Source organism: Syngnathus scovelli, chromosome 3 (genome assembly GCF_024217435.2).
Source record: "Syngnathus scovelli strain Florida chromosome 3, RoL_Ssco_1.2, whole genome shotgun sequence".
NCBI lineage: Eukaryota > Metazoa > Chordata > Actinopteri > Syngnathiformes > Syngnathidae > Syngnathus > Syngnathus scovelli.
The window spans coordinates 8,506,601-8,528,721 of record NC_090849.1 but is presented as its reverse complement, the minus strand read 5'-3'; the positions used below and the strand labels follow the sequence as shown (position 1 = coordinate 8,528,721).

The following is a 22,121-nucleotide window of genomic DNA, read 5'->3' as shown; positions in this document are numbered from 1 at the left end:
GGCAGGCCAATCGAGGACAGTAATGCCATGGTCAGTACACCATTTACTGGTGGTTTTGGCACTGTGGGCAGGTGCTAGATCATGCTGGAAAATGAAATCATCTCCATAGAGCTTTTCAGCAGACGGAAGCATGTAGTGCTCTAAAATCTGCATTTACTCTGGACTTGATGAAACACAGTGGACCGACACCAGCAGCTGAAATGGCCCCCCCAAACCATCGCTGACTGTGGGAATTTCACACCGGATTTCAAGCAACTTGGATTTTGCTCCTCTTCAGCCTTTCTCGAGACTCTGGCGCCTTGACTTCCAAATGAAATACAAAACTTGCTTTCGTCTGAAAAGAGGACTTTGAACCACTCTGCAACTGTCCAGTGCTTGTTTTCCATAGCCCAAGTTAGACGCTTCTTCCATTGTCTTGAGTTCAGAAGTGGCTTGACCATGGGAATACGGCTATTGTAGGCCATTTCCCGGACAAGTCTGTGAACAGTGGCTTTTGATACTTGGACTCCAGCTTCCGTCCACTGTCTTTGAAGCTCCCCCAAATTCTGGAAGTGACTCTTCTTCACAAGGCTGCGGTCATCTCTCTTGGTTGTGCAGTGTTTCCTGCCACATTTCCCGCTTCCAATTGACTTTTTGTGGATGTGCTTTGAAACTGCACTCTGTGAACAGCTTTTCTTTGAGAAATTTCTTTTTGTGTCTTACCCTCCTGATGGAGGGGGCCAATGATGTTCCTCTGGACAGCAGTCAGATCAGCAGTCTTCCCCATACTTGTCATTTAGTTTACTGAACCAAGCTGAGTGTTTTTCAAGGCTCAGGAAACCCTTGCAGGTGTTTGGAGTTAATTAGACCATTCAAGTGATTAGTTGAATATCCCCTTGTTAGAGAGTCGCTCACTCCAACTTATTTTGCAAGAACCACATGGGAGACAAGTAAGTCCTTTTAGACACCTGCAGGTGGAGAGTCCATTCGTCGCTGTGCGTGCAGCGATGTTCGAATGGAGGTCTAAACTCTCCCAACTGCAAGGACATATTTATTAAGAGAAACAGAGTTGGGGGGAAGAGTAGGCTGAATAGGAAGCCCTTGTGCTCTAGTCAAAACATATCAGGGGGTGTTTTACGACCTTGTATAGGATGGCACAGCTATCTTATTTATTACCGGTTGCATTCCAACATAATCATACGATAAGGATAATCTGAAAAACCCTAACATCTCCCTCCTGTTTTATCATATGATTATGCCACCCCAAACAACAAAGACAAGTAAAAAAAAACATATATATATGTATAATGAAGAAAGAAGAAAAGTAAAAATAAAAATCAACAAACAATGATAGCAACACTTTCCAGTGAAGATGAGGTACTACCTTAATACCCCAGATCAAACTTATTGTGTAAGCGAAAAACCTGCTGGCCAGATGTTATTAGCAGGAAAATTCTCACACGGTCCCTCTGCCTTAGGCGACCAGAATGCTATCAATGAAAAAAATAAAATAAAAAGAAAAACAAACAAACAGTACATCATTGTATCCATCACTTGCGAAGCATTTTTTATGGTCAAATCAACAAGTTTCCGTAAAACATGCTCAACAGAACAGCATCTACGCAATCCACGTCTCATTATCATTATCACATCTATAGCATACTCATTGCACTGACAGTAGATGTATTATTCATACACTCACCATTCACACTCTGATAAGCTACGTATGTCGCCACAGCTGCCCTGACAGGAGCTTGGTAGCCAGTGCCTGCCTAAGGCCTCTCCGACCACCATCAAACATTCGAGTGAGTGGCACTGGAAACAAAGTGGGTCGAGTGTCTTGCCCAAACACACAATGACCCTTGACTCGAACAGCGCACCCTCTAGTTAGTGGACGAAAGCTCCACCCCAGCCGGTTGACAGTAATGTACAGCCAATCAGAAAGTGAAGTGACGAGGTGACAAGGTGGCACGGAAGTGCGGTGGGGAATCCAAAATCAACAGTAATGCTGCAACAGAAAGTCTGTGCTCGTCCTGTTACCACTCCTTTGACCAAGACCTTTTTTTTTTAATGACCCTTTTATTATAATTTAATTTAATATAATTTAATTTTATATAACTATTTTATAATAGTTGAAAAAAAGATGGCGGCGCGTGCACACGCAGCGGCCACTCTCTGTCCCGTTCGGTGTTGTGTGAGTGTTTACTGAGTGTTTGTCCGGCAGTTTTGTGTGTGTTCGTCTCGTGTGATACGTCGTGCTACTAGTGCGGCGGGCATGTTCTGCTCAACATCGGCGGAAGTGGATTTTATGGCGTTCTGGACTTTGGTGCAGAGAGATTAAGGGCGCTCGGACTTGCTTCGTCATGGAGCGACGCCGGACTGGCCTGCTCTTCCTCCCCCGGTTGGACTGTGTCGTGAGCTCGGACTGCTCTGTCCTGGAGCATTGTTGGGATGCGTCGGCAGTGGGTCTGCGAAGCAGCAGAAGAGGGGCCAGCACGGAGACGTCGGGCCAGGCTTGCGGCCAACCCAGCTCGCCCAGCGTTCCATTCTCCTGGCGTACGTTCGTTCGCGACAAGATGGGTTGCGTTCGTCTGATAGGATCCACGAACCGGACAGTGCGTGCCTGCTGTGTGCTCGTGTTCACAGTGGCCTGGTTGACTGTCATCTTACCGGACTCTGCTGTGCATCGGGAGCGGCTAGCGTGCTATCACGCTTATTGTTCATTGATGTTGACTTCTTGTGTTATTTTTCCTGTGTTGTTTACTTGTATGTGCGTTGTGAACTCTGTCTTGTCACCCTGGGATAGTGAGAAACGTAATTTCGATCTCTTTGTGTGTCTTGACATGCGGAGGAATTGACAATAAAGGAGACTTTGACTTTGACTTTGACTTTGACTTTCTCCAAGAAACAAATGAAAAACTGCTGCTGCTATGTTTGCCATGTTTGTTTACTCTGAAGTCACAGCTCAGTGGCCTAGTAGTAGAGTGTCCGCCCTGAGACTGGAAGGTTGTGGGTTCAAACCCCGGCCGGGGTCATACCAAAGACTATAAAAATGGGACCCATTGCCTCCCTGCTTGGCACTCAGCATTAAGGGTTGGAATTGGGGGGTTAGATCACCAAATGATTCCCGAGCGCGGCACCGCTGCTGCTCACTGCTCCCCTCTCCCCCAGGGGATGGATTAAAATCAAATGGGGATGGGTTAAATGCAGAGGACAAATTTCACCACACCCAGATGTGTGTGTGACGATGATCATTGGGACTTTGACTTTAATCTCCGAAGATTTTGAGGGAGTTTTTGCAGGATTTTCCGTCCCAAGTGATAACATTCCTGAATCTTTTATGATGTGTGGCTCTTGCACCACACACGGTACGTTCAAAACTGTTCTGGTTTTTTTTTGTCATCCCGTGTGGGGTCTCTCATAGTTTGGAAGTCAGCCACACTTTTAAAATCTGCCCCAGGCTTATGCCTTTCATTGTTGCACACGTCTATGGTTAACACAAATGATCCAAGTGACCATCAAAGGTAATACTGTTTAGGCAAGACTACAAAGCATTAGGTATACCTGTGTAGGACAACAAATGAAAAAGCTATATCCAAATTCAGTTATGTTTAAGTTTTTATTCAAGTGGAAAATATTTAGGAATAAAACTAATCACAACATACATGAAAGATTAAACAGACAAAATGACAAACCTAACGCGCAACATACATGAAAGATTAAACAGACAAAATGACAAACCTAAAGCAGAGCCATAAATTTATCCCAAGACTGTCACGTGCTGGTGCCACCGGCGACAGGACCACGCTCCCCTGTCAGTGGAATCGCCGTCACCTGCCACGGGCTCATGGACAGCTGCACTTGGTCGTCCTGCTCCATGCTACACCAGACCGTGACAGAATGATCCGACCACTACAACGACCAGCGCTTGGACCCCCCTCCACCACCAGCTTCCACTGCGACGCCCGATCCACGTCTGAGCAGGTTCCATCGCCGTGGGCTCCACAGCTGCCGTCGAACTTGCTCCCGCGACTCCGAACCCGCGGCCGCCATCGGAGTGCTTCTGGCGCGAGCGGCTTTGCGGCCACGATCGGACTCTGGTGCCGTGACGCCGGACCCACGGCCGCCGTTGGAGTGCCTCCCGGCGTCATCAGACTCACGGCCGCCATCGGGCTCCACCCCAGCGCCGCAGGACCCGCGAACGTCACCAGACATCCAAGCCAGCTGCGTCGGACCCGCGATCGTCCCTGGCTCCACTCCCACTGCTGCGGCGCGTGATGGGTCTTGCCGCCGCGCAGAGCCCCGCCTTCCGAATACCGCCGATCACGGTACGGACTTTGTGAGTGGCCGCCGATCGCGGTACAGACTTCCAAGTCGCCGCCCGAGTGCGGTTCGGTTCCCCAAGTCGCCGCCCGAGTGCGGTGCGGTTCTGTTCCCCGAAGTCACCGCCAGAGTGCGGCTCTGTCCCCTAGGTCACCGCCAGAGTGCGGCTCTGTCCCCTAGGGCGCCGCCGGAGTGCGGCTCTGTCCCCTAGGGCGCCGGCGGAGTGCGGTTCTGTCCCCTAGGTCGCCGCCCGAGCGCGGTTCTGTTCCCCGAAGTCGCCGCCCGAGTGCTGTTCTGTCCCCTAGGTCGCCGCCGGAGTGCGGTTCTGTCCCCTAGGTCGCCACCCGAGCGCGGTTCTGTTTCCCCAAGTCGCCGCCCGTGTGCGGTTGTGTTCCCCAAGTCGCTGCCCGAGCGCGGTTCTGTTCCCCGAAGTTGCCGCCGATTGCGGTTCTGTTTCCCCGAGTCGCCGCAGAGTGCGGTTGTGTTTCCGCGGAGTGCGGTTCTGTCCCCCAAGTCACCGCCAGAGTGCGGATCTGTCTCCGCAGTCGCCGCCCGAGTGCGGTTCTGTCCCCGAAGTCACCGCCCGAGTGCGTATCTGTCCCCGCAGTCGCCGCCCGAGTGCGAATCTGTCCCCGCAGTCGCCGCCCGAGTGCGGTTCTGTCCCCGAAGTCGCCGCCGGAGTACGGTTCTGTCCCCGAAGTCGCCGCCGGAGTGCGGTTCTGTCCCCTAGGTCACCGCCCGAGCGGGGTTCTGTTCCCCGAAGTCGCCGCCCGAGAGCGGTTCGGTTCCCCAAGTCGCCGCCCGAGTGCGGTTCGGTTCCCCAAGTCGCCGCCCGAGTGCGGTTCGGTTCCCCAAGTCGCCGCCCGAGTGCGGTGTGGTTCGCTTCCCCAAGTCGCCGCCCGAGTGCGGTGCGGTTCGGTTCCCCAAGTCGCCGCCCGAGTGCGGTGCGGTTCACTTCCCCAAGTCGCCGCCCGAGTGCGGTGCGGTTCGGTTCCCCAAGTCGCCGCCCGAGTGCGGTGCGGTTTGGTTCCCCTAGTTTTTTTTTTGGGACGTCGGGAGACGTCCCTTGTGGGGGGGGGGTTCTGTCACGTCTCGTCCCCAACTGCTCCACTATGTGTCTGTTGTCTTGGTTTCTGTCTGTGTGCTCGCCCCTCCCCTCCTGTGTGCCCATGATCAGTGTGATTGTTCCCACCTGCCTCTCGTTACCTGTCGTGTATAAAAGTCCTGTCTGCCCCTCAGTCCCTGTCGGATCATTGGTATTGGTTGCTGCTGGTTTTGGTTTTGGTTTTGGTTGCTGTCGTTCGGTGTTGTAGTCCTGTCTTGATGCCGTCATGTCCTGCTGTCTTCTTGTTTCACGTCCCGGTCAGTCAGTCAAGTTATTGTTTAAGTCATGTCAGTTTACCGAGTCTGTATTTTGAGTTGCTTCAATAAACCCTGGTCCAAGCTGCACTTGGTCGCCCTGCTCCATGCTCCACCCGACCGTGACACATTGAACCAGTCCGGCCCTCGGCTTGTAGCAAATTTGTTTTTTTGGCCCTTGGTGTGTTTGACTTTGACATCCCTGGCTTACAGCTTAAGAAAACTCAAAAATCCTATCTCAAAAAATAAGAATATTTCCTCAGACCAAGTAAAAAAATATATATTTAAAACAGCAAAACGAAATCAAATGTTTGAAAATGTCCATTAATGCACTCAGTACTTGGTTGGGAATCCTTTTGCACGGATTACTGCAACCAATGTGGCGTGGCATGGAGGCAATCAGCCTGTGGCATTGCTGAGGTGTTATGGATGCCCAGGATGCTTCAATAGCGGTCTTTAGCTTATTTGCATTGTTGGGTCTGGTGTCTTTCAGCTTCTTCTTCACACTACCCCACAAACTCTCTAATGGGATTCAGGTCAGGGGAATTGGCAGGCCAATCGAGGACAGTAATGCCATGGTCAGTACACCATTTACTGGTGGTTTTGGCACTGTGGGCAGGTGCTAGATCATGCTGGAAAATGAAATCATCTCCATAGAGCTTTTCAGCAGACGGAAGCATGTAGTGCTCTAAAATCTGCATTTACTCTGGACTTGATGAAACACAGTGGACCGACACCAGCAGCTGAAATGGCCCCCCCAAACCATCGCTGACTGTGGGAATTTCACACCGGATTTCAAGCAACTTGGATTTTGCTCCTCTTCAGCCTTTCTCGAGACTCTGGCGCCTTGACTTCCAAATGAAATACAAAACTTGCTTTCGTCTGAAAAGAGGACTTTGAACCACTCTGCAACTGTCCAGTGCTTGTTTTCCATAGCCCAAGTTAGACGCTTCTTCCATTGTCTTGAGTTCAGAAGTGGCTTGACCATGGGAATACGGCTATTGTAGGCCATTTCCCGGACAAGTCTGTGAACAGTGGCTTTTGATACTTGGACTCCAGCTTCCGTCCACTGTCTTTGAAGCTCCCCCAAATTCTGGAAGTGACTCTTCTTCACAAGGCTGCGGTCATCTCTCTTGGTTGTGCAGTGTTTCCTGCCACATTTCCCGCTTCCAATTGACTTTTTGTGGATGTGCTTTGAAACTGCACTCTGTGAACAGCTTTTCTTTGAGAAATTTCTTTTTGTGTCTTACCCTCCTGATGGAGGGGGCCAATGATGTTCCTCTGGACAGCAGTCAGATCAGCAGTCTTCCCCATACTTGTCATTTAGTTTACTGAACCAAGCTGAGTGTTTTTCAAGGCTCAGGAAACCCTTGCAGGTGTTTGGAGTTAATTAGACCATTCAAGTGATTAGTTGAATATCCCCTTGTTAGAGAGTCGCTCACTCCAACTTATTTTGCAAGAACCACATGGGAGACAAGTAAGTCCTTTTAGACACCTGCAGGTGGAGAGTCCATTCGTCGCTGTGCGTGCAGCGATGTTCGAATGGAGGTCTAAACTCTCCCAACTGCAAGGACATATTTATTAAGAGAAACAGAGTTGGGGGGAAGAGTAGGCTGAATAGGAAGCCCTTGTGCTCTAGTCAAAACATATCAGGGGGTGTTTTACGACCTTGTATAGGATGGCACAGCTATCTTATTTATTACCGGTTGCATTCCAACATAATCATACGATAAGGATAATCTGAAAAACCCTAACATCTCCCTCCTGTTTTATCATATGATTATGCCACCCCAAACAACAAAGACAAGTAAAAAAAAACATATATATATGTATAATGAAGAAAGAAGAAAAGTAAAAATAAAAATCAACAAACAATGATAGCAACACTTTCCAGTGAAGATGAGGTACTACCTTAATACCCCAGATCAAACTTATTGTGTAAGCGAAAAACCTGCTGGCCAGATGTTATTAGCAGGAAAATTCTCACACGGTCCCTCTGCCTTAGGCGACCAGAATGCTATCAATGAAAAAAATAAAATAAAAAGAAAAACAAACAAACAGTACATCATTGTATCCATCACTTGCGAAGCATTTTTTATGGTCAAATCAACAAGTTTCCGTAAAACATGCTCAACAGAACAGCATCTACGCAATCCACGTCTCATTATCATTATCACATCTGTCAAGTCTAAGAAGTTGTATATGTGCTCGTGTTTTCGTCAGCTGATGATGTTCTAGTCTATAGGTGTGGTCTGCCACACACATTGGCGCACACACTCGTGTCCAGTTGGCAGGCAGCATCGGACAACTCTTGTGACCACAAAACCATGATCCGTTCTGAACAGGCACGTGCACTCATAGGATGCAGGTGAGGCAGTGCTTCCGAACTTCTGGACGAAGTAGGTCCCGTCCGATGGTGCAGCCATGTTGGTAGTAGAGCCCTTACACCTTGAAAACGGCTCTCTCATCCTGGCACACAGCGGCGATGTCCAAAGCTCCCATCCAGTCTCCTCCTGGAGAACAGTCATCGTTAACGCAGATGTGGGTCACGTTACCTTGGATGTAACATGTGTAATTCACTCCAGCTGGTCTCTCTGTGTAGGCCACTTGCGGTATTGTTCGTCCTTTAACAGTCACATTGAGATTTGTCCAGAATAGCTGATCACAGGCACCGTCTGCAAGTCCAGGGCGGTAAGGGTCAGCATCCTTCACTGTGAAAGCACGGTGTTGATATCCAACTCCTGGATGCCGTGTCCCTGTAAAACAGTGCTCTAGACTTTCTTGCTACGTTTCACACAATAATAATGATGAGTAAATCATCAAATACCTCTCGTGCATACACTCCAACAAACGTTAAGCAGATGTGAGATAACTTGCATGAAGTCTGCTTAACCAAACATTGAGTAAATATGGGATAACTTAAAAACTGTCCCGGTCAACAACAATTCATAAATAGAAAGTACAAGGTATAATAGATAAAGAACTTCTCTTTAGCTAGACAAAGAACAAAGGTGTTCTGTTCATAACTAGTGAGGGCCTCTCACAGATAAGACAAGGAAGGGAGTATAAGAACTCCCGCAAACCTGGCAGATGTGTTGGCCTTGAGCGAAGGTATGAGACCTCCGGTTCAGGCCAGCCAGCGCTTCTACAAAACTAATTATCCTGACATTTCCCCACTGTTTATCACATATTTGCTCAAATTCACACATCACCGTAAACAACCCCTTTTCTCGACTCTCAGTCGTCGGATCACATTCATGAGGATAAATATGTTTACACCAAAGGATAAATGTTGTTATGTCATCATTCAGAATCCCACGGATCTGGGAAAAGTCTGGTAACACAGATGCAGGAATTCTGCCATCAACATCATCACGTTGCCGCTCAGACATTAGGTATATCTGAGCAATCCCGTCTTCCATGGGCGATATTACTGTAGTGACGAGATGATTAAACAGAGCACGAAGACATGGTATGCAACGTCCATACAAGGTGAGCATAGCAGCAAACACTGCAACTGATGGTAAAATTGAGGACACAATGGCGTTATACTTCCCAAAAGCAGTCATCCACTTGTAGTGCTCTTTCATTCTCGTTTTGAGGGATCGCAGGCCTGCAATCGCCTCCGTCAGGCTCCCATCAGGGGCGGTGTTGTTGGGGATGAAGGTGCAGCATTGTTCTCCAAACATTGCGCAGACCCCTCCTTTCTCAGACAACAACATATCATGAGCATTGTGGTTCTGGATCAACATTAGGGAAGGCGTGGCTAGCTGTTCATGCACTGCCTCGAGCCCCGCTTGTGTCCGTTGGCCAATTTCTGCATGTTGTAATGGATGTAATTTATTCTGTCTACGTTCTTGTTCATCGTTCACCAGCAGCAAATGGAGGACTCCCATCCCGCTGCAATTTGGTCACTTAAGGAGTTTTTTAACAACCTCAGTGACTTCGACCTCAGAGATTGGAGAGTCTGCCTCAGAGTCTCCAGGCCCTGCTTCCACAATGGTAGGTGGAATTGAGGAGGTCTTAGAAGTATTCTCCCCACCGACTCACGGCATCCCGAGTCGAGGTCAGCAGCACGCCATCCCCACTGTAAACAGTGTTGACGGTGCACTGCTTCCCCCTCCTGAGACGCCTGATGGTGGACCAGAATTTCCTTGGCCATCGGGTACCTGTCAGCTGCCTCCGGAGTCCCGCAGGCCAAACCGGCCCGATAGGACTCCTTCTTGAGCTTGACGGCATCCCTTACCGCCGGTGTTCGGGGATTGCCGCCACGACAGGCACCAACGACCTTACGGTCACAGCTTCGGTCGGCTGCCTCAACAATGGAGGCGCGGAAAATGGTCCACTCAGACTCAATGTCCCCCGCCTACCCCGGGACGTGGGAAAAGCTCTGCCAGAGGTGGGAGTTGAAGCTCTTCCTGACAGGGGATTCTGCCAGACGTTCCCAGCAGACCCTCACATAGCGTTTGGGTCTGCCAGTTCGAACTGGCATCTTCCCCCACCATCGGAGCCAACCCACCACCAGGTGGTGATTAGTTGATAGCTCCGCCCCTCTCTTCACCTGAGTGTTCAAAACATGCGGCCTCAAATCCGATGACACGACTACAAAGTCGATCATCGAACTGAGGCCTAGGGTGTCCTGGTGCCAAGTGCACACACGAACACCCTTATGTTTGAACATGGTGTTCATTATAGAAAAACTGTGTCGAGCACAGACGTCCAATAATAGAACACCGCTCGGGTTTAGAGCAGGGGGGGGGGCATTCCTCCCAATCACGCCCCTCCAGGTCTCACTGTCATTGCCCACGTGAGCATTGAAGTCACCCAGTAGAACGATGGAGTCCCCAGAAGGAGCGCTCTCCCGCACTTCCTCCAGGGACTCCAAGAAGGGCGGGTACTCTAAGCTTCCGTTTGGTGCATAGACACAAACAACAGTCAGGACCCGTCCCCCCACCTGAAGGCGGAGGGAGGCTACCCTCTATTTCACCGGGGTGAACCCCAATGTGCAGGTGCCCAGCAATAAGCAGGTGTGGGCAATAAGTATGCCCACACCTGCTCGAGGCCTCTCACCGTGGGCAACTCCAGAGTGGAAGAGAGTCCAGCCCCTCTCGAGAGGGCTTGTATCAAAGCCCAAACTATGTGTGGACGCAAGTCCGACTATGTCTAGTCAGAACCTTTCTGCCTCAGATACCAGCTCGGGCTCCTTTCCAGCCAGAGAGGTGACATTCCATGTCCCAAGAGCCAGCCACTGCAGCTGGGGATCGGACTGCCAAGGTCCCCGCCTTTGGCCGACGCCCAGTTCACTTTCCACCCGACCCCTTTGGCCCCTCCTACAGGTGGTGAGCTCATGGTAAGGGGGACCCACGTTTTATTTTCGGGTGATGCCTGGGCCCCATGGGCGAAGGCACGGCCACCAGGCGCTCGCCTTCGAGCCTCACCTCCAGGCCTGGCTCCAGAGGGCGACCCTGGTGACCTGCGTCTGGGCGAGGGAAAATGAAGTCCATTTGTGTTTTTCGTCATAAGGGGCTTGGGTGAACCGTGCTTTGTCTGGCCCCTCACCTAGGACCCTTTTGCCATGGGTGACCCTACCAGGGGCATGAAGCCCCAGACAACATGGCTCCTAGGATCATAGGGGCACGCAAACCCCTCCACCACGATAAGGTGACGACTAACGGAGGGGGTTGAGAAACTGTGTAAAATGTAAATAAAAACAAAATACAATGATTTAAAAATCCTTTTCAACCTATGTTCAATTGAATACACTACAAAGACAACATATTTAATGCTCAAACTCATAAACTTTATTTTATTTTTCAAATAATAATTAACTTAGAACTTTATGGCTGCAACACGTGCAGTAGAAGTTGGGAAAGGGCATGTTTAGCACTTCGTTACATCACCATTACTTTTAATAACACGCAATAAACGTTTTGGAAGACAGGAGACTAATCCTCTTAGCTTCTCATCTGGAATTCTTTCCCATTCTTGCTTGATGAACCGCTTCAATTGTTCAACAGTCCGGGGTCTACCCTGTTGTATTTTACGCTTCATAATAAGCCACAAATTTTCAATGGGAGACAGGTCTGGACTGCAAGCGGGCCAGGGGAGAACCTGGACTCTTTTACTTCGAAGCCACGCTGTTGTAACACGTGCAGAATGTGGCTTGGCATTGTCTTGCTGAAATAACCAGCAGCGTCCATGAAAAAGACGTCGCTTGGATGGCAGCATATGTTGCACCAATATCTGTATGTACTTTTCAGCATTTATGTTGCCTTCACAGAAATGTAAGTCACCCATGCCATGGGAACTAATGCACCCCATACCATCACAGATGCTGGATTTTGAACTTTGCGTTGATAACAGTCCAGATGGTCCGCTTCCTCTTTGGTCCTGAGGACACGAAGTCCAGTGTTTCCAAAAACAATTTGAAAAGTGGACTCATCAGACCACAAAACACTTTTCCATTGTGCATCAGTCCATTTTACATGAGCTCGGGCCCAGAGAACCCGGTGGCGTTTGTGGATGTTGTTCATAAACGACTTTTGCTTTGCATGGTAGAGTTTTAACCCGCACTTACTGATGTATTGACGAACTGTATTTACTGACAGTGGTTTTCTGAAGTTTTCCTGAGCCCATTTGGTGATATCCTTTACACACTCATGTTGGACTCGGCGGAGATGACTTTGTTACAATGCGTAAGGTGTATCCATGTTTCCCTCTCGGTGATCTGTACTGCTGGTGGTGTTTCTTTTTTAAAAAAATTACACCCGTATGTCATCTGTGACTGTCATGCCCGGGCAGAACATTTGTATATCGCTATCTGCTCAGGCAGCTGGACAGCAGTCAATAAATTCGGCAACAGGCCTGCATGCGTTACTGGCTTTCCTGTTGATGTCACCATCAATCTCCGGTCATCCACACTTATTGGACCGCTATCCCATTTAAGATGGTAAGATCTTTTGAGATCCTCCATGTGTTGTAAAAATCCTCAACGTCTATTTTGTGAGATGTGATGCCTTCTCCGGCATACTCCCCCCCCCCCGTTTTTTTTTCTCTTTATCGACATGTCTCCTTTAAGACATCCAAATTTTCTTATCTTATCCTGTAACACAGTTATCCCTTTAATGTTTAATTGGTCGTTAAACTCATATTTGGTTATCCATAAGTTAAGGTGTTTTGTTTTACCAGGATAATTTAACTCAACAAATTTCCAATCTTTACATGGTAGCGCTTGTTTAGGATCCTTTTTGTTTGTTGATTTAGTCTTAGTTAGTTGATTTTCTCTTATTTTGGCCCATCTTGAAGTCAGTAATTCACCTAGGGTGACTATACAGACTTCTACCTCAACAGGGTGACAATTACTCTCTGCTTGAGGTACTTCCCAAGCTTCTACCACAGAGTGGTGGGAAATTCTTGCCTCTGCTTCCTCAAGCAGTTGTCACTTCATTGTGCCTGTTCCAATGAGATAGCCAATCTCCATTCACTCTTATATTCACACACACTGCGGTCTTTAAGTGCACATGGGACACCCTTCCCTCCCAGTTTTTTAGTATAGACTACTCCAGGGGTAGGCAATTCCGGTCCTCGAGGGCCGGTGTCCTGCATGTTTTATTGGTGTCCCTGCTGCAACACACCTGATTCAAATGATCAGGATTGTTATCCAGCTTCTGCAGACCTTGCTAATTATCTGACCATTTGAATCAGGTGTGTTGCAACAGGGTGACATAGAAAACATGCAGGAATTGCCTACCCCTGGACTACTCTGTCTCTCTACACGTGATAGGGACTAGTATTCTCAAGGTTTTCATGGAATTTAAGTGTACCAAACACAGGACCTTGTCCTTTTCACGGAGTTTAAGTGTTACCAAAACACAGGACACCGTCGCCCTTTCCACGGAGTTTAAGTGTATTAATTTTAAATGTATTAATCACACAGGACACCGTCGCCCCTTTACTTGTCACGCAACTCACCTTACGTCGCGCAACACACACACACGCACACACACCATGAGCGCGCTCACTCACTCACCGAAGACGTCTTCTCTCCCTCGGTGTCGCGTCAACCCTCAGTTCCCAGACACGAAGTCGACACCCATTCCCGTAAAAGGGTATACTCGCCATGGCCATGGTCTTTCCCGGTTGGCGCCTCCGCCTCTGGGAACATCAGGTATCTTGCGATCTGGCTCGAAGGACCAATTTATGTGACGTTATTTCCTAAACATCTCACAAACAATGAGGAGAGAAGACGCTTCCAGTTACTTGCAAGGAGAATTAGGAGAGCTGTATGTTGTTCTCTCGCCTATTCTCCTTGGTGGAGAATAGGAGAGCCGTATGCTGGTCTCTCAACTACTCCAGTTCTAATCAGCTCTCCCATCAACCCCACTTTCATTTGGTTTGAGGTCCCTAAATTACATAACTCTAAGGGGTGGGGACCTCAGCACTTGTTTACATGTTTTTCATGCAGAGTCTCTGCAAGCAGACATTAGCAGATGAGCTATTTTGCACGTCAGTTCATCATATCATCTAACAGCAGAAAGGTCATCTCCGGTGGTTTCCTCTTATCGCTGGCTTGAGATCAGCTGGGGCCAAGCAGAGGCAACAAGTTTCGGCTCCTCTGCTTCTGTTCCTTATTCACAACACACTTTCCACAGCAATCACAAATATATAATAACACATAATAAATCATAATAAAATATTACTCATAAACACAGATTATCACAAGATGTGATACAGAAGACAGAGGAAGATGTAAATTGAAAAGAAAAAAGCAGTTTTACTGAGAGCTGTGATATTGCTATTTCACAGCAAAGGAGAAAACACAAATCAGAGAGCTTAAAGTTTTGATTGCCAACCTTTCTTCCCAAGAACATAATGCACAAGGGGAAGGATGTAGAGATCTATTTTACAGTCTGTCACGTTTGCTGGTATCATAACATGTGAGCTAGATCTGCTGAAATGAAAACTCCTTACTGCATGATACTGCTGTCATAAGGTGATTTGGCCAGTTCGCTGCTTGGAGTTTTAATGCTCCATTATGCCTGATTCTACCGGTGCAAAGTTGAGCAAAATACCAAAAGCAAGAAAACTCCATTGCCCGCAGTTAGACTCCGCTTTGTGCTAGACTTGCGCCTAGAACAAAAAAAAAAGTCCAGCACCTCCCTGATCAGAATAAGCGGTTTTGAAAGAGGAAATGATGGATCTGTTTTTTTATATTTCAAAATCTTTTAGCTAATTTGGTGCGTGGGATGCTTCAAGCAGTTGAGTTAACCTCTGTGTTGAACTCTAGTATAGACAGAAGGCCCAACTGACCATGAGTGGAAGAGGCATGCATCTTGAGTGTGCTCATGCAAGTCAAGTCAAGTAAAGTCAAGTTTATTTGTATAGCCCTAAATCACAAACCGTCTCAAAGGGCTTCACATAGCCAAAAATTGACAATTATTCTCAAAGCATCCCCTGATCTTAAGCTCCCAAAAGGGCAAGGAAAAACTCAAAACCCCTGCCAGGGGAAAATGAGAAACCTTAAGAAGGGACCACAGATGGAAGGATCCCCCTTTCAGGATCACCAGGTTGTAATGGATGCAGAGAGTGCACAAGTAATACATATTATGAAAATCAATGAAAGAATGGATGTCGGAGGTGCCCTCGATTGTCCTGGCAGTGTCTTCAAGGAGGTTGAGCTGCAGTTTCTTCATCTTGAATTGGTCCCCGAGAATCCAGCTAGCCGCTATCAGCTTTTGCGCCACCTAACCCCCTCCCCAGCCAGGGAGGGGGTGGGCAGAGAGAACAAAACAAACTCCGGCCGAATCGGCCACTACAAGTTAGTTAAAGGCCATCTCATAGAAATGTGTCTTCAAACATGTCTTAAATGTTTCTACTGAGGTAGTAGTTCTAATATCCATTGGTAGGGCATTCCAAAGCTCTGGAGCCCGAATAGAGAATGCTCTAGAACCTGCAGACATTTTCTTGGCCCTCGGTGTAACTAAAAGACTAGCGTTTTGCGAACGAAGGTTACGAGACGGAACATAAGGAACGACTAGATCGACGAGATATGAAGGCGCTAAGCCATGCAGTGATTTATAGGTTAGTAGAAGAACCTTGAAGTCACATCTTAAATGGACCGGGAGCCAATGTAAGTTGGCTAATATTGGGGTAATGTGATCAAATTTTCTTGACCGTGAGAGCAGCCTCGCAGCGGCATTTTGTACTAACTGTAGACCTTTGATACTGGACTTAGGAAGACCAGAGAATAGTACATTACAGTAGTCCAGGCGCGACGTGACGAACGCATGTATAATAGTTTCCGCATCCCCGGTCGAGAGGATCGGACGAATCTTAGCAATATTACGAAGGTGAAAAAACGCAATCCTGGTTATATTCTTAATGTGTTTTTGAAAGGAGAGCGTTTGGTCAAATATTACCCCGAGATTAGTTACAGTATCACTCTTAGTGATAGTACGGTATCTATAGTTATAGTGGTTTCCTTAAATAAGTGTTGATAATGAGTAGGACCAATTATCAACATCTCAGTTTTATCTGGGTTAAGACGAAGGAAGTTGCCAGACATCCATTGCTTGATCTCCGCAAGGCACGCCTCAAGATTACAACAGTCCGCGGATCTGTCATCGGTAACGGCATATATAATTGGGTGTCATCCGCGTAGCATTGAAAACTAATATTATATTTACGTATTATGTCTCCAAGCGGAATCATATAAATATTAAATAAAATCGGTCCGAGTACCGATCCCTGCGGGACACCACACGTAACATTATAGAGCTCAGAGGACGTATTGCCATGGACCACTCGGTGAGTCCTGTCTGATAGATAGGAATAGAACCAGCTTAGTGCTGACCCTGAGATACCAACACAACTTTTAAGACGCCCTAATAAAATATCGAAGTCTACAGTGTCAAAGGCAGCGCTAAGATTGAGTAGCAACAATACAGACGACGTATTTGAATCCATAGCTATGAGGAGATCATTAGTCACTTCAGCAAGTGCTGTTTCTGTGGAATGATTAGCTCTAAAATCAGACTGAAAAGAGTCATATCGATTATTAGCAACCATATGATCAATAAGCTGCTGCGCTACTACTTTTTCAAGAAGTTTTGCTATGAATGGTAGGTTTGAAACTGGCGTATAATTACTGAGACAGTCCGGGTCAAGATTTGCTTGCTTAAGTAGCGGTTTAATAATAGCGGTTTTAAAGGCTGTTGGCACGATCCCAGAGGAAACAGACAGATTGATTATATTCAAGACAGACGATCCTAAAATTGGAAATAATTCTTTAAGTAGTTTGGCTGGAAGCGGGTCGAGTAAAGTTGTTTGTTTAGCCGCACTAACCAATTTTGTAAGCATTTCAAGGGACACGCTTTTAAAATTTGAGAGGGTTATTGCATGATCCCCAGCGCTAGTAACCGGCGGAGCGATTGGAATGGTATTCTTGATCTCGTCCCTAATGAACTCAATCTTTTGAGCAAAAAATGTCATAAACTCGTCAGCTGAGTGGAAGGAGCTATCGGGGGTCGGCTGGCGCAGAGTTAGCTTTGCCACTGTGTCAAATAGGTATTTAGGATTGTTTTTATTGAGATTAATGACTTGCGAAAAATAACGAGTTTTTGCTAAGATAAGCGCATCTTTATATTTCAGGAGGCTGTCCTTCCATGCCTGATGGAAAACCTCAAGTTTAGTTAAACGCCATCTGCGCTCATGTTTTCTACATAATTGTTTAAGCGTACGTGTTTCATCTGTGAACCACATAGTTGGCCATCTACGGCGAGTTCTCAGACGTAGCGGCGCCACAGAGTCGATGGCTTTTAATAATGTCGCATTAAATTCATTTGTAAGATTATCAATAGAGCCGCTGTATGCGGGAAACATGGCGGTTGCCGGCGACAGTAACTCAGATAGCGCAGTTGCAGTCATGGAGTTAAAATTACGGCTGCTATAATTCTGACTGCTCTCTTGTCTTTGACAAGGAACTAAAATTTCAAATTTTATCAAGAAATGATCAAACAAAACAGTAGTGTATGGCAGTACTGCTATATTTGAGGTTGCTAGTCCCCGGGATAATACCAGATCTAAGGTATTTCCATTCTTATGCGTTGCTGCCTGGTACGGCTTGCGTAAAACCAAACGTATCGATTAAAGTCTGAAATGCCGAAGTCAGTGGTTCTGACGGTGAATTCATGTGGATGTTGAAATCACCCATGATAACTATATTATCTGCATTTGTCACTAGATCAGCCACAAATTCTGAAAATTCATCCAGGAAGCCAGAGTAAGCCTCGGGTGGACGGTAAATAACAGCAAGATAGAATGACGGTAAAGCAGTGGATCGCACAATGAGAACTTCAAATGTTTTAAATACATGAAAACAAATTTGGCTTCATTCATTTGATCAACTGTCAACCCGTTACATTATTGATGCATCTTGATGCATTTTTAATCAATCTTAAACTGAGACTTTGCTTTTCTACATTATTTTTTCTTCTTGTGTGACTATTTACTATTTCTACAATAGTATTTACAATTTTCAGAACACCAGACAATCAGGCATATATTCTGCCAAATGTTTTTAAATTGCTGTTTAATAAAAATAACAGAAGAGTGAACAGTTTTGGTATTAAAATACAGCAATTACCGTAATTTCCGGACTATAAGCCGCGGCTTTTTTCCCAAATTTTGAACCCTGCGGCTTATAGTCAGGTGCGGCTTATATAAGATTTTTTCCGTGATTTTTGTGATGACTTGATCACTTTTATACACTCGTAAAAAGGCTGTGGACCACTGTTGTGCGGTATCTTGAAGAAAAAAAACAACAAAAATACTATTTTAAAACACTACTATGGCTGCTGCTTATTCTGGCTGTGTTGTTTGTGACTATTATGAGCTTTAGTAGGAATGCACACTAGGTTACCTGCGTCAAAGGGCTCTAAACCCTTTCTCTTACTCTGCCATGTGACTCAGAGTGGCGCTGTTTGGACCATCTGCATTGTATTAAAACCCAATCAATCAGCATTTAAATTCAATTCTTCTGAAATTTTGCTCGCCAAAAACAAGTTGTAATGAATGTGAACTTTTAATGCATTTCATTCAGAAGGTTACTTTGAACCCTGAGGCTTAAATGGCGGCGCGGCGTATTTATGGATTTTTACGGCTTTCTGTGTACTGTCCTTCTTTGTAAAAAACTCATGTGCACGTGCGGCTTATAGTCCGGTGCGGCTTATGTAAGAAAAAAACTAAAATATCCCTGAATTTTAGCTGGTGCGGCTTATAGTCCGGTGCGGCTTATAGTCCGGAAATTACGGTACATTCATAGTAATACTTTACATGGGTTTCATCAGTTATTGTATTTTCTTTAGATCACGTATGTTCTTCCTTTCATTCATATTGCTTAAGATATTGAATATTCTTTAATGTGCTATGATAAGATATATGTTAAATGTTCTTTGTCATTCTGAACACATCAGCCACTTGGCTGCATCTTCTACCCTTGGGAAATAATGTACAGTCCATATTGTTCCATGTACATGCATTTGTACATGCAAGACTAGGAATTTATTTTTCATTTGATTGTGTGCTCATCCAACTTTTCTAAAAGTTTGATTTTGCACACATCAGGGCTTTCTTTAGTTTGTTCCTATTAAGCGTTGCCTTTACATATACATACATGAACATGCTACGAGTCTACGATTTCTGTAGCAGAGCTGCACGAGGTTTTTATTCTATCTCATAGCGTGGTATTCCATCTAATTTCCCTACCACTTTTGACTTGTGCAAGAGGTGGAGAATGGCTGACATCCAAAACCTGAATTGCATCAAACAAGCCTGATTGTTAAAGTAGAGTGTTGAATGTTGACAAACACATCCATCGATTCACCATACCGCTAATCCCCACAGGGGTCGCAGGCGTGCTGGAGCCTATCCCAACAGTCAGCAGGCAGTCGGCGGGGGACACCCTGAACAGGCTCACAGAGTGCAAAGAGATGAACAACCATCTGCACTCGCACTCACGGGCAATTTGAAATGGTCACTCGGCCCACCATGCATGTTTTTGGGATGTGGGAGGAAACCGGAGTTTCCGAAGAAAACCCACACAGGCACAGGGAGAACATGCAAAATCCACACAGGGCGGGCCAGAGATGAAATCGAACCTACAACCTCCGAGCTGTGAGGCAGACGTTCTAGCTCTCGTGCTGCCCCGTTGAAAAGCCAATGTTAATATTGAAATCTAGAGTTAAGCTCTACAAATATTACCTTAACCTAAAGGTTAACCGTTTTTTGCCAACAAGACCATGAATGCAACAACAATAGAAACACAAAACACTTTTTTTTCCAACACTTGCTCATCACCACCATGACCCAAACAAGTCAGAATACATTAGACCCAAACTGTGTAAAAACACAATCCAAAAATGCCTCCGTTCCGGGAGGGAAAATGCTAGGTCCTGTGTTCAGCATTCATACACAATAACAAAATTAATATTATAGTTCCAATTTTGGCACAGCCCCTCCTGTCAAAGTCTTACAAAGTCCTGAAGAACAAAGCAGTTCTCCAGTTACCAATGGACATTTTAGACAACTGTACTTTAAATAGCGATGAGCACACACCCCTGCAGGAAACAAGGAATAAAAGGCTTGTAACACTGTGGCACGGAGAATTGAAGATATTTCATCGGATATTAAGAGACAGTTGGGGGCCAGAAGAAAGGAGTTTGACCTTTTTTCCTTAGCTTGCGACGAAAGCACGGACGCATCTGACACCGCTCAGTTACTTATTTTTTTGAGAGGAGTGGACAGTGAAATGAACGTGACTGAAGAGCTACTTGACCTCCAGAGCCTTAAAGACCAAACAAGAGCAACAGATTTATTTGTTTCTGTTTGCTCTGCCATGGATGACATGAAACTCCCGTGGGATAAAGTTTCTGGAATTCTCACGGACGGCGCACCTGCCATGGCTGACGAACGGAGTGGATTATCAACCCGTATATGTAACAAAGTTGTCGAGCAAGGAGGTAAAGCTGTAAAACTTCATTGCATTATTCACCAGGAAGTTCTATGTGCCAAACATCTCAAATATGATCATGTTATGAACCCGGTAATAAAGGCTATTAATTATATTCGCTCCAAAGCCTTGTGCCACCGTCAGTTTCAACAGTTTCTATTCGATATCCAGGCTGAATACGGAGATGTTGTCTATCACAACAACGTGAGATGGCTCAGTCGGGGGTCTGCACTGCAGCGCTTCTACTCTCTTAGGCAGGAAATCGGAGAGTTCATGGGAAAAAAGGGACAATCAATCCCAAAAATATCTGACCCAGTTTGGCTGGCTGATTTGGGTTATTTAGTTGACACAACAAAGCACCTGAACATGCTGAACACTAGCCTTCAGGGGCCAAATGCAGTGATTAGCCAACTGTATTCACACATCAAAGCCTTTGAAACTAAGCTGCAACTTTTCCAAAGGCACCTGTCACAAACGCAGCCTAATACCTACCACACACTTCCCAGCGCTGCAGGCAATAATGACCAGCTTTCCACAGAGCAATATCAACACGCAAACAAGGCGGTATGCAGTAGACATCTCATCTCTGGCTGTAGAGTTCCAACAATGCTTTCGGGATTTTGCAGTTATTGAGAAAGAGATCGCGATGTTTTCCTCTCCTTTCTCCGTGGAACCTGATAATGCTCCGGACCAGCTGCAGCTGGAGCTCATTGAGCTGCAGTGTAACGACGAGTGCCGCAGTCGACACCAACAGCTTTCTCTTGCGGACTTTTACCGCCAGCTGAATAAAGGCAGGTCCCAAGAGATTCGAACATTTGCTAAGAAAATGCTGAGCTTGTTTGGCTCGACGTATTTGTGCGAGAAGACCTTTTCGATTATGAACTTTAACAAGAGCCGCGTGAGGACACGACTAACTGACTGTCACCTGCGTGACATCTTGCGCATCAAAACCACTACCTTTGAGCCAGACCTAGCCTATGTACTGCAGTCCAAATCTCAGTATCACCCTTCACATTAGTGCAGGCAAGTCATCTGTCATCTGAGACGACTAAATTCTAAAATCTCAGTGAATACATTTTGTTTTGTGACTATCAAAACCACAGTTATAAATATATATGCACTGAGACTGTTTGCACATCTGAATAAGATTAGCTATTTCTCTGTTTTGAATTTAAAAGTTCCAATAATATGACATGTCTACAGTGAACATTTAATTGCCAAAAATATGTCATGTTTCAAATAAACCTAAGATATGTTTAAGCTTCTTAAAATATAAATAAAAAAAGGCAAATATGAAATGAGTGACTTAGTAAATTTGTTTAAATTTATTTGTGTTCTATGTGAGGAATGTCAGGCTGAATGGTCGTCCCTCACACATTTTAACCTCACCAAATCTGGCCCTCTTTGCAAAAGGTTTGGACGCCCCTGTCTTAAAGCAAACAAAGCACAGCGG

The 22,121-nt window shown here is 46.2% G+C and overlaps 1 long non-coding RNA gene across 1 annotated transcript; it reads right to left on the bottom strand.

The window, feature by feature from the left end:
- Positions 1 to 7,143: 7,143 nt before the first annotated feature.
- LOC137840174 (uncharacterized) lies at positions 7,144 to 14,034 on the bottom strand. Its single transcript, XR_011086656.1, has 2 exons — positions 13,921 to 14,034; positions 7,144 to 13,840 (listed from the first exon to the last, which is right to left on the bottom strand). It is a non-coding gene; the product is annotated as an uncharacterized lncRNA (long non-coding RNA).
- Positions 14,035 to 22,121: the final 8,087 nt, after the last annotated feature.